Below are 11,009 nucleotides of genomic sequence, written 5' to 3'. Positions count from 1 at the left end.
AACATCCCGCGCGTTTTTGTACTACTGCCTATCCAGCAATTCCGGCGCATAGTATTTTAAGCATAATTAACTAAAAATTAAATGCTAAAAACATTTGGCTCCACAAGGAAGCCAGCGTAGTCATTGAATAAATGAGTGATGTCTCTGCAACGGAGTCAATGAAACGTTAATATACTTGGAATATTAAACAATTTCGATTTGATATTTTATTAGATGAAAATTTTCAATTCAAAGTTATCACTGGTCAGAAACGTTAAAAGAAAAAAAAATTTTAATTAATTTAAACAATCAAAGATATTAGTAAAGTATATTGGAATGTACTATATGCTTTAAATAAGTGATAATTAATCGAAAAATATGTATATTGTAGTTTAGAAACACCGAGTGTAAGTTCGACGTACCGTTCTCTTCGAAATCCAACAGTAAATTAATTCATTGTCCTCTATGGAAGTTATTTAAAATTCTTTTATTGATTTCTATTTATATGACTTTCGTAAGGAATAACATAATAATAAACGACGGATTTGTGTATGTTGCATGTGTTTAGTATATTCTGATATATTTTTTGCATGCCTACTTGTATGCTTCCTCTCTATTCATATCGTTTTATATAATTTTATCGTTACCGTCTCCTAAGAAGTTTCACTTCTTCAACAAGCAAAACTCAATAATAATGATATAAACTTTGATGGATGAATACAATAATTTTTTTCACAATTGGTTAAAAGGAGTTAAGTATATGCATTCGTCATATCTCACATTAGTTTTTGACCTCGAATGACGTGAAAGCCCGAAGGATCAAGAAATTAAACGAAGTGGTTTTTTTTTCTTAACGAGCTCATCGTTTTTCATCGAGGAGGAAGACAAACAACAGGTTCGGAGGCAGTGTACATTTTTGCGTGATAGAGATTATTCGAAAGTGTATTCTTTGAAAGAAAAAAAGTCGACGGTATAATAATCGTTGTAGCGATTAAAAATGAACGTTTTATTAATGGCCTATCGTCAATACGTTCATTATTTTGTCTTCTTCGATTCTAATAACAATAAAAACTATCCATTAGTTTTACTCTACTTATTTTTTCTTGATAAAACATAAACGAGATAAAAATAACAAGATTTATCAAATCGTTACGGTGTTGAAATAAATATTAATTTGTTCTTAATATCTTATGGGCAAAAAGGGCGATTGTTTGGGGTCCCCATCTACAGAAGGGTATAAAGTCTTCAAATCAATATTCTATAAATTTATTTATGTACTAAAAATAAAAAGAAAAAATATCTTGATTCGAAGAAAAATTCAACGCCGTACATCGGGCTCCCTAATTCAAATTTACTCGAGGTCCCATGAAGCTATAACGTACTGTTAAATACACACGCTAAATATACATATAGAAGATATACACGCATATGCATGGAATGAACGTAACGAATGAGCACATATGAAGCATCATAAAATTATATTAATTATATTTAACTAAGGATCGAAAAATTTGATGTGTATATAATTTTTGAAATATTTCGCATGTTTAGAAAAAAATAAAAATATATTTAAAAAAATTGAAATTAGATTTAATTAAATATCGATGATGAGTTAGAAATAAAATTTGCCATCATCTATTTACATTGTATGTAATACAGTTAGCAATGTCATTGTCAGTCGGTGATTCGCATTACGTTCGTCGAAACTCGTCGTGTCCGGGAAGTAGAACTATTAACGCTTAACATTCTCGTGGTAACGCCTGTATAATGTCCATAGACGATGTTATGTAGGCGTAAGGTAATACCTTAGCGCGGTACCACCACTTTATCCTGCTACATTTGCAGTATTGCTTGATTCGGCAAAAAGTGTTTAATAAGTTGAGATCTTTGTCACGCTAAGCTTTTCAATTTCTTTAATTCTATAATTAAGTCTTCTTCTTTTTTTTATTTAGCGTGAGAAATTCGCGAGAACTGTATCGCGTACGCGAGATCGATCATTGTCGTTTAGTATTTTATGTTCCTTTTTCTTTTTCTTTTTTTCTCAGAATTAGATATTTATCTTCGAGTGAAACTTTTATGTAAAGGAGAAAGTTGCTTTTTATTTTCTATTACACGTATCTTTCTCTCTTTTTTTAAAATAATTTTTAGGTCATGCTGTTTCTTATTACGAGAAATTTTTACAATTTCACTTGCAGGAAATAAAAAAAAAAAAAAAAAAAAAGAGAATTGTTATCGATATATTTGCAAAATTTGTATCTTCTTCGAACAATTAATAATATTCTTTTTGAAGAATATAAGATCAATAGTGCATTGTCGTCATGTACGATGACGTGAAGAAAAAAATGGATCGTTTTGTTTATTCATTGGTTGGTTATTATCATTTAGTACGATAGAAAGGTTGCGTTATATCTTCCTTCTCTTTCTTTCGTCCGCCAATGGATCTCTATCGGATGAAGCTGAATAAAACACGATCTCTGTTACGTAACGATTTCAACGTGTCTTTCGCTTATACAGAGATTATCTCCGGTTTCTGTGACACCGTCAATCATGTATTTATTTCAGTCTATCGAGTGCACATATTTGAAGCACATATCAATTGATTGAGAAGTTAGAAAATTTGTCGTTTTCAGTTTTCCTTTAACGCATCGTAAAATATCGATTGTACCTAACTCGTGATCGATTTTATGCATGCGATTGTTTGAAAATTTAACATTTTAAAAATGTAAAAATGAAATGGAACAAAAAAATTAAAGAACATATGTATTATATTTAATTATTTTAAATAATTTGCAAATGCAATTAAATTAGATTAAAAAATAAAAATGGGCAACTATGTGGATGTTTAAATATTTCAAATTTTCTAATTACGTTTGTGAAAAGTACAATTTTATTTTTTTATTTTGATTAATGTAGAATTGAAATAATGAATTGAAATCCTTTTATACCCGTTATAAGATTGGAATCAGGAAGATCCATTTAATCTCAAAGGATGCCTTAAAGATAGACAGGAAGAAGCAGGTTGTTCCTTTCGCGTCATCGAACGCAACTTCCCGCTGTTTCTTTGTATCTCTTTTAATGATCGACTTGACGCTTGTCGTACGCTTGTCGTATATGGTTCAGAATACACAATCATTACGTGGGTTGCAAGGCGATCGTTTACACACGACACGCGTTCTATGTAATTGAACACTGCAAATCTTTAAGGTATATCTATACACATATGTTAAAAGAAAGTAAGAGGGCGATTAATATATATGCATGTTATTAAGAATACGTATATGTAAACGTCGAGTTATACTAATTATGGTATGTAACATGTAATTTTAATAAGCTAATTAATACAAGCGCCGATGTATGTTACACTTGTTGCGCGTGTATATGCGTGAATGTACGTGTGACGAATCGAACCGTTTATTAAATATAAAATTATATTGAATTATCTTACGGAGACATCATATTTTTGTTGTATTTATAATTATTTTTTTACCGCATGACTATTTGGACAATCATTTTTCCATATTATTTTCTTTCTTATTATAATCAATGCCGTAAGCACATCATTTTCCCGTATTATTTCAAATGATTTTTCTCTCTTAACTGTTTGTACGATCATTTTTTACAAGCACGAGAAATCGAATTTTAAAATATCAACCTATCTAGAGCTCGTTAAAAGGTTAGGAGAGTATAACGAGAAATGTCGAAATTCTCTTGTTGTTAAGTTACGTTAATTTTTTAATGCCATATTCCCATTGTTATATAAACCCGTTAACGGTACTCTAGAAAATAATAATGTCCGGTACACTCAAATTGACTCACACTTTAGCAGTTAAGAGTTTAGTCGTAGCAACAAGATATCCAGTGCAGTCGTCTGGAGAACAGGGGGAACTATTATCCGGAAGTAAGATCAAACGTGAGAGATTAGATCGTCTAATAAATAGACTGCAGTTTCACGAACGCGTATATTAATCTATTTATACCAAATTTAATTTTGTCTTAAACAAAACGATCCTTAAAGATTTTGGCAGATATGTATACGAGCGATTAGAAATAAATGAAACCATTTCGCATATGTATTCTTTTAATCGAAATCTGAGCGTGTCTACCGGTTAAGTAATATTTTTATTGAGGTTCGATGAAGCCACTCTGATTTTTTCAAACTTCATAGTTTCTTACAAATAGACTTTCTCTGTTACTCGGTATCTCAGTACAGTTGCGACATTATATACCATACTCGGTATCATTACGGCATTCCACGTGTGCATGGTTCAAATCGACCGAACATTAAAAAAGAAAAGAAAGAAAAAAATGGCAAAAGCATAAATCATCGATCTATGATAGATATATAACAAAAAACATTTCTCTACAATTTTTCGATTATTGATTTTTGTTTTTATATATAGAGTGAACCATTTAAAAGTAATAGGAACGGTAATCATTCCAAGATTAATATCTTGGGTATTATTATTTTTATTTTTAACAAACTTACGATATTTTTTCGTTGTTCTTATAAAAAATTAAAAAAAAAAAATAGACCGTTATAATTATTTTTCATCGTTAGGATCGAAGAATATTTATGCCGATATTTCAGAAAATTATTAAGTCGTTGTCGGTGGATAGGTCTTAAGTGGTTTCGCTTTATATACTTGTAATAACGCGTTTGTTTAAATGAAGGGAGATCTTTTTTTTTTCTTCGCGATCGAAGCGAGATAAGTTATACATAAGTACTCTATAAATTTAACGCGCGACCATGAGATTACAAGTAGAGTTAAAAAAGAATAAGAGATAGGAGATATCTGTAAGCTATACTCATATATATTTGTTATGAATCATCGTTAAAGAGAATCTTAAATTTTGCACCGAACGTGTTTGCGGTATTCTTGAAGGTTCACACCCAAGAATTAATGATATAAATGAATCCTTTTCTTTGAAATTGATTTCGATTCGATCAGTTTTTTAAATAAAATTTTCAATTTCTTTACATATATTCGATTACGTCATTTTTACGTCATATAAAAATATCTTTTGCCTCGTATCTAGATAAATAATTCACAATAAAATGTTGTATTATATTATAGAAATTTATACGCAATTCGATTCCGTATACTTTCTTAGGTCAATCTATTAAAAGTAAACAAAAGTTAAACATTTGTACAACTACGATTAATCATTTGTACTACGTATATAAATTGTAAGAATAATATTGCTTATGATTTAAGCAAATTTTGATAGATACATCAGCTCGAATTCGAATCAAAAACGTTTGTTTAGAAAATAATTGACTTTACAAAAGACGTCTCAATAAGCTTTTGGTGAAATAAAAATATCAGAAGAGATATACTAGGGTAGAAGAAAAGATATCTTATCGAGGCAGTTAGTAAAACGTACGAGTTGAGGGAGGATAAAATAAAAGATGTTGAAACTGATCGAACGAGTCTCTCTCTTCTTCTTCTTCTTGTTTGTCTTGGCCGTTTCGAAGGCTAACCGGATATTCGGAAGAGGCGATCCGTTCCGGAGAATTAACACTGACCTAGAGAAGGTCCCGAGGTCGCCGATGGCATATGTATATTTCTCGTACTTGTTCGTTTGCGCGCTGGTGCGAGTCCATATTAAGTTAACTGCTTCATAGCTGCCGATTTGTCCTCCGCGTACGTTCTACGAGCTATCTACAAATATATATATATGTATGTATAGACAGATAGGTACGTGCAACGTACGTATATCGGTACATATGGTCAAATGAACGTAGAGGTAAGAGTGAGCAGAGCTAACGTAGAGCTAGTAGAGTAGCAGGCAATGCCAATTGCACGCATCCGCAAATTTGCCACCAACTGGCACGTTTATGTTATAGAGTTACTCTGTTGCTCTCTTACCTAAATGATTTCTCTTCTCCTGGACCTTCTTCTCCTCCATCTAAGATACCCGATTAAGATGCTCTGCTCGTTGCAACGAGCGTATTCTATTCGTTACCTTTTCCTTTATATATCTTTGATAAAAAATCATTTTTTATCTCCTCCCTTTTATACAAATCCTAATTATTTTTTATTTTATATATAAATATATAATTATAATCTGAACTATGTTGCATGACGTCTAAAAATAAGGTCAGATTTTTATAAACAAGTTTTATATACTTTTTTCATAAAGATAAAATAATAAAACTTTCTTGAAATTTGTATTCTATTGATATACATTATTTTTTCTTTTCGAAAGGCAATTATTTTATATGCTAACCTTACAAACATAATCTTTGTACGCTGTAAAGAATCGAATTGAGTGCGCACGTTTACGCAACCTGACGACCAGTTTACCTTACCTGTCTTCAGTTATCTTGGACAATGTCGACAGTTAGAAAAAGAAGTTCTTCTTATCGGTTCACATAACGGTTAGAAGAAACGCTTTTCTATAGAATCAAGGTGGTTACGCCTTGTAAGAATCGTAGCCGATTAGAGCGCTTTGATAACGCGTTAATCGATAGCAATGCGAAGTCGATGGTGAGAGTCTCACGGAACCGGTGAATCCTTTGATCTTCGATCCGCTGGATTAAAGCATAACATCTTCTTTCTTTCTTATTCTTTTCTTCTTCTTCTTCTTCTTAAAAAAAAAAAAATCTTGGGAATTTATCGCAAAGGATAGTTTAATAAATTTTGCCAATCGATATAAACGTATATAAACTATTTGTAAAATTCATTTACTTAATCATTTAATAAGGTCTGACTTATCTTAATGAAAATTTCAATCGAACTCTTAATTAATTACTTTGCTCTAACCTTTTGAATTTGTACCGTTAATAGTTTTAACGAGATTCGTAAACGAACCGACTCTGAGATTGCTTCTTCTTTAATTAGATTTTTCGTAATAATCCTGACCAATCGGTTTATGAATATTTACAAATGGGTTCGATAAATTTTTTGTTTTCTCCATTTGTTCGATGAAAACGTACTTGATTTGCATACAATTTTGTCCTTGAACACATGACGTGACTAATAGAGTCTTAGTAATTATATGCATATCGAAGAAAAAAAATCCTGTGAGAGAAAAAGAGAAAAACCGAGGATGCGAGTAAGCTGATGGCACGAGGAAGTGGATGGCGGAATTATTTACGGCAGGTGTCGACGGCTTTGCTACCATCTACAAGGTGTCCCGTTTCGCAACCAGTTCGTTCAGCTCTCCGATGACTTGTACGATAAAATTGGATGTTCCACGCGGAAACTACATGTTCTTAAACGTGTTAGGGAAATCGAATAAATGGGGATTTGTGATATACCTACTTGATTTAAACAATATTTACATAAAATAATTCCGAGGTAAAGGAGAAAAATATTCATTTGCTTGTTATTCTGGAAAATTGAACAAATGCATTATTAAATACATCGTTACGAAAGGAATACTTAGAAATAAAAAAATACGTGAATTACAATTAGGCCACTTTCATAATAACCTGCCATCTTACAACGATCTTGGAAACGAGTACAACAAATTAAAGTACCTCTGTAATTAGCTACTTCATTATTTTTCTTGCATAAAAAAAAAGAGATGTTTCAAAGGTAAGTAAAAATACCGTATGTATTATATATGTTTTTGTAATTTTTGCGTGCGGTTACAATCTAAACCCAAAAAGATGTTACAGCCATTCGAGGATGAGGAGAGGGGGAGGTCTTTTTAATCGTTGACGCATTTATCGTCTTTGAAGTAATAAACGCATCTCGAGAAGTCGTATCTTAGTTTTACACTCGTCGCGAGTATTTCCTTCCATGTCTCCGAGCTTCATCTTTCTCACTCTTTTACATCGAAGATATACATAGATATAGAGAGAGAATCTCTTTCTGGGTCAGAAAATCTACGACGTGGACTTGGATCCAAGTACGTCAACGACGACGACTACGACGACGACGACAATGACAACTACACGTCGGAAGTCACCTTGCACTGCTGATCGAGTCTAACCATTATGAACGTTAAGAAAATAACTAGAACGATCTCTACTCGACGCTCTAAGAAAACTAGTAGTACGTCGTGTTGCAAGACAAAGTTCTGAAAATGAATCATTCGAATAATTAAATACAAATAAATTCTATAATTAATAAGTGTAAATTAAATATGTGTCTGATTTTATATTAATTGAAATTTGATAAACCCTATAAAGATTTTTAAATATTTCTTTTTCTCTCTCTCTCTTTCTCTCTGTATTTCTTTTCTGTATTTTTTTTAATAAACAGCTGGGATGCCCGAGAAGAAATATTGAGAGGGATAAAGAAATAAGTTATAAGCCGATAAGAAAGACTTTAGAGTTAATGGCTGCGTACATCAAGCGTTTTGCAATTACAACCATTTACCATTCCATATGTTGGATTCATCTTTGTTCTAGTCGAACACGTTGGGTGGTAAAATAAAACGTTTTACGTGTTTTCAAATTGATCCTCTCGAATACTGGTTTTTCATTGAAGAATGACTTGATAATAACTTTGAAAATATAGAAACATTGTTTACTTTTACTTGTCAGTATTTCGAATGATAATAGAAAAATATTTAAAAAAATAATATCTGTGTTTAGATTGAATATTTCGGTGATAACTTTAATTCATAAAATGACGTTTGAATAATTTCTACTTAAGTCAAATAATTTTCATAAAATTTCGTATCATCTTACCTTTGATCAATTAATTACTCGATATATAAATTATGTGTTTATCCAGCGATACTAATGTGAAGAAAATTGATTAGAATGGTAACGTACGAGCAGTTAAAGAGTTACGATATTTAATTTCTCTTGGAGAGACTCTCCAGGAATAGTAAAGTGCAACGTCGATTGAACAGAATATAGTCGAATATACATAAATATAGAGAGAAGAGAACTCGTATACACTAGGAAAAGACTGCTCTTCCGTACGTATAAATTCGTCGTAGCTTAAGCAAGAAAAGTGCCGAGCAAAGTACATTCGTGATATTACGTAGTATCGCAACGGTATATCAAGGCCGGATTAAAAGATAACCAGAAAACATTTGCAACATTTTCATGTTTAAAGATGTATACATGATTTTACTAATCTCTGTTTCAACGCTTTATATTAAATGTTATGGTTTCGTAAGAAACGATGAGATATTTTAAGCGAATACAGACTGAGATAAAAGTCGCTTTATCTAGAGAAATCACAAGATTTGGATCAGTTGAAACGGTTAATAGAACATTTATAAATCGAGTCAACGGAATTTGAACAATATATGTAAACACAAATGTAGAAAATTAATATATAAGAATATAAAAAATAAATAGTTTATTTAGAGAGTTATTTTGGAGAAAGTGATTTTTATCTCGTTCTGTATGTCCATGTTTTTAAATAGAAATTGTACGTAGGTACATATAAAAACTAATTTCTATTTATTACCTTATGGAATATTTCAATAACGCACTTCAATAAACTTGTTTCAACCGGTTATTCAGCTATTTATACGCATAATAAGTAATGCACAAAAAAATATATATTTATTAGACAAGAAATTGTAATTTTGCTCACATAATGATCTACATACGTAAGAAGGTCTAGACAAGTTAGACGATTGCAAGTTGATATATTTCAAATGACTTATTGTTAGTAGGACACGTCAGTCTTCTTCTTCGTCGAAACAATGAATAGAATTCGTTTCTAGACAGGACGCTCGTGCACGACACACCTGTAACTATGCATTTCACATTCGTAACAGGAACGCATAATAGGAAAGAAAAGGTAAAGAGGAAATCCCAATAAGGTAAGACGACTTGAACTTTAGTAAAATCGTAGTCTCTTCTATGTTACGTTAGACGGAAAGCAGCGGTTCCTCGATTAGTCGGAAGTTTACTTACATGTTTCCTGATTAATAAATCAATACATGTTATGTATAGAATTCTTATAGGGCATGCGTACATAGGTACAGTTAGATCGTTTCCTTTCGATTCGAATAAGGATTCGAATAATAAAAATCGATGAATTATTTAAGTTCCTTAATCAAAACTTGTCTATATACAATAAACATATTTACATTGTTACTTAAAACGGTAACGTACGTTTTAAAATAACTACGACAGAAATTATTATATTATATATAATAATGCATATTAATTAAAACTCTAATTATCGTGACAATCAAAGTATACGATTAAAATATTACTCTTTTCGCGAATAGAAAAAACAAAATGAATATTTTTTATTTAACGTGCCCGATAATCAATTTCTGGACGAAACTAGTCGAAAATGTACTGGTAAATGCTGCAATTTTTTTGGAACTTTCTTCTACCCGCTTATACTATATACATATGCACATGCACTTGCGCATGCACATACACATATACATATATTTCATTAAGTCGAGGAATCAACGTATAGTTATAAAAGGCAAAAAATAGAATGTCGTTTAAAGTGTAATTAACCTAAATATTCGATGTTATATCACACCTATAAAAAATACGCTCATTACTCTTATATTACTTTCTATTGTTCGAAGAGAATGACATTCATTTCCTGTAAGCTTTGTATGAAAAATGTTAAAAATCAAGGCTTACCAAACGTCGAAGGACTCCTTCAGTTGGAAGGATTCAAGCCGTTATTATTATAGTAACGGAGAATGCGTAGATCCGGTAGAGAGTTGTTCTCGTGTCCTCCTCGTTTAAGTTGAAGTCTGAACGTTAAGTCTAACGATCGCGAAAGATAGAAAATCAACTAACGGAGAAAGAATGAAACGAATCGTGTCTACAAATCGTGACGTGTCGTTGATCCTTCCAACTCGGCTACTTCCAACGTTACTAAAGATTATCCTGAAAACATTATGTTTATATTTTCTTTATTTTCTTTTTACTGTTCGCGCACTTGCTCGCTCGGTGATAAGCTTGAAGGTGAATGATTTCCGATGAATCCTGTCGATTTCGTTCTCCCTTCCTTGTTTACTGTTTGTCTCCTACAAATAGACAAGATTTTCAAAACATTGAGATTAAAAAATGTAAATAACCTCGATCGAGGAAAGTATACAACGGACGAATTTAGTTCTTGAAGTAATCTCGG

Source organism: Polistes fuscatus, unplaced genomic scaffold, assembly GCF_010416935.1.
Source record: "Polistes fuscatus isolate 324 unplaced genomic scaffold, CU_Pfus_HIC Scaffold3, whole genome shotgun sequence".
Lineage (NCBI taxonomy): Eukaryota > Metazoa > Arthropoda > Insecta > Hymenoptera > Vespidae > Polistes > Polistes fuscatus.
The sequence above is the reverse complement of the archived record's forward strand: the minus strand, read 5'-3'. Positions refer to the sequence as shown.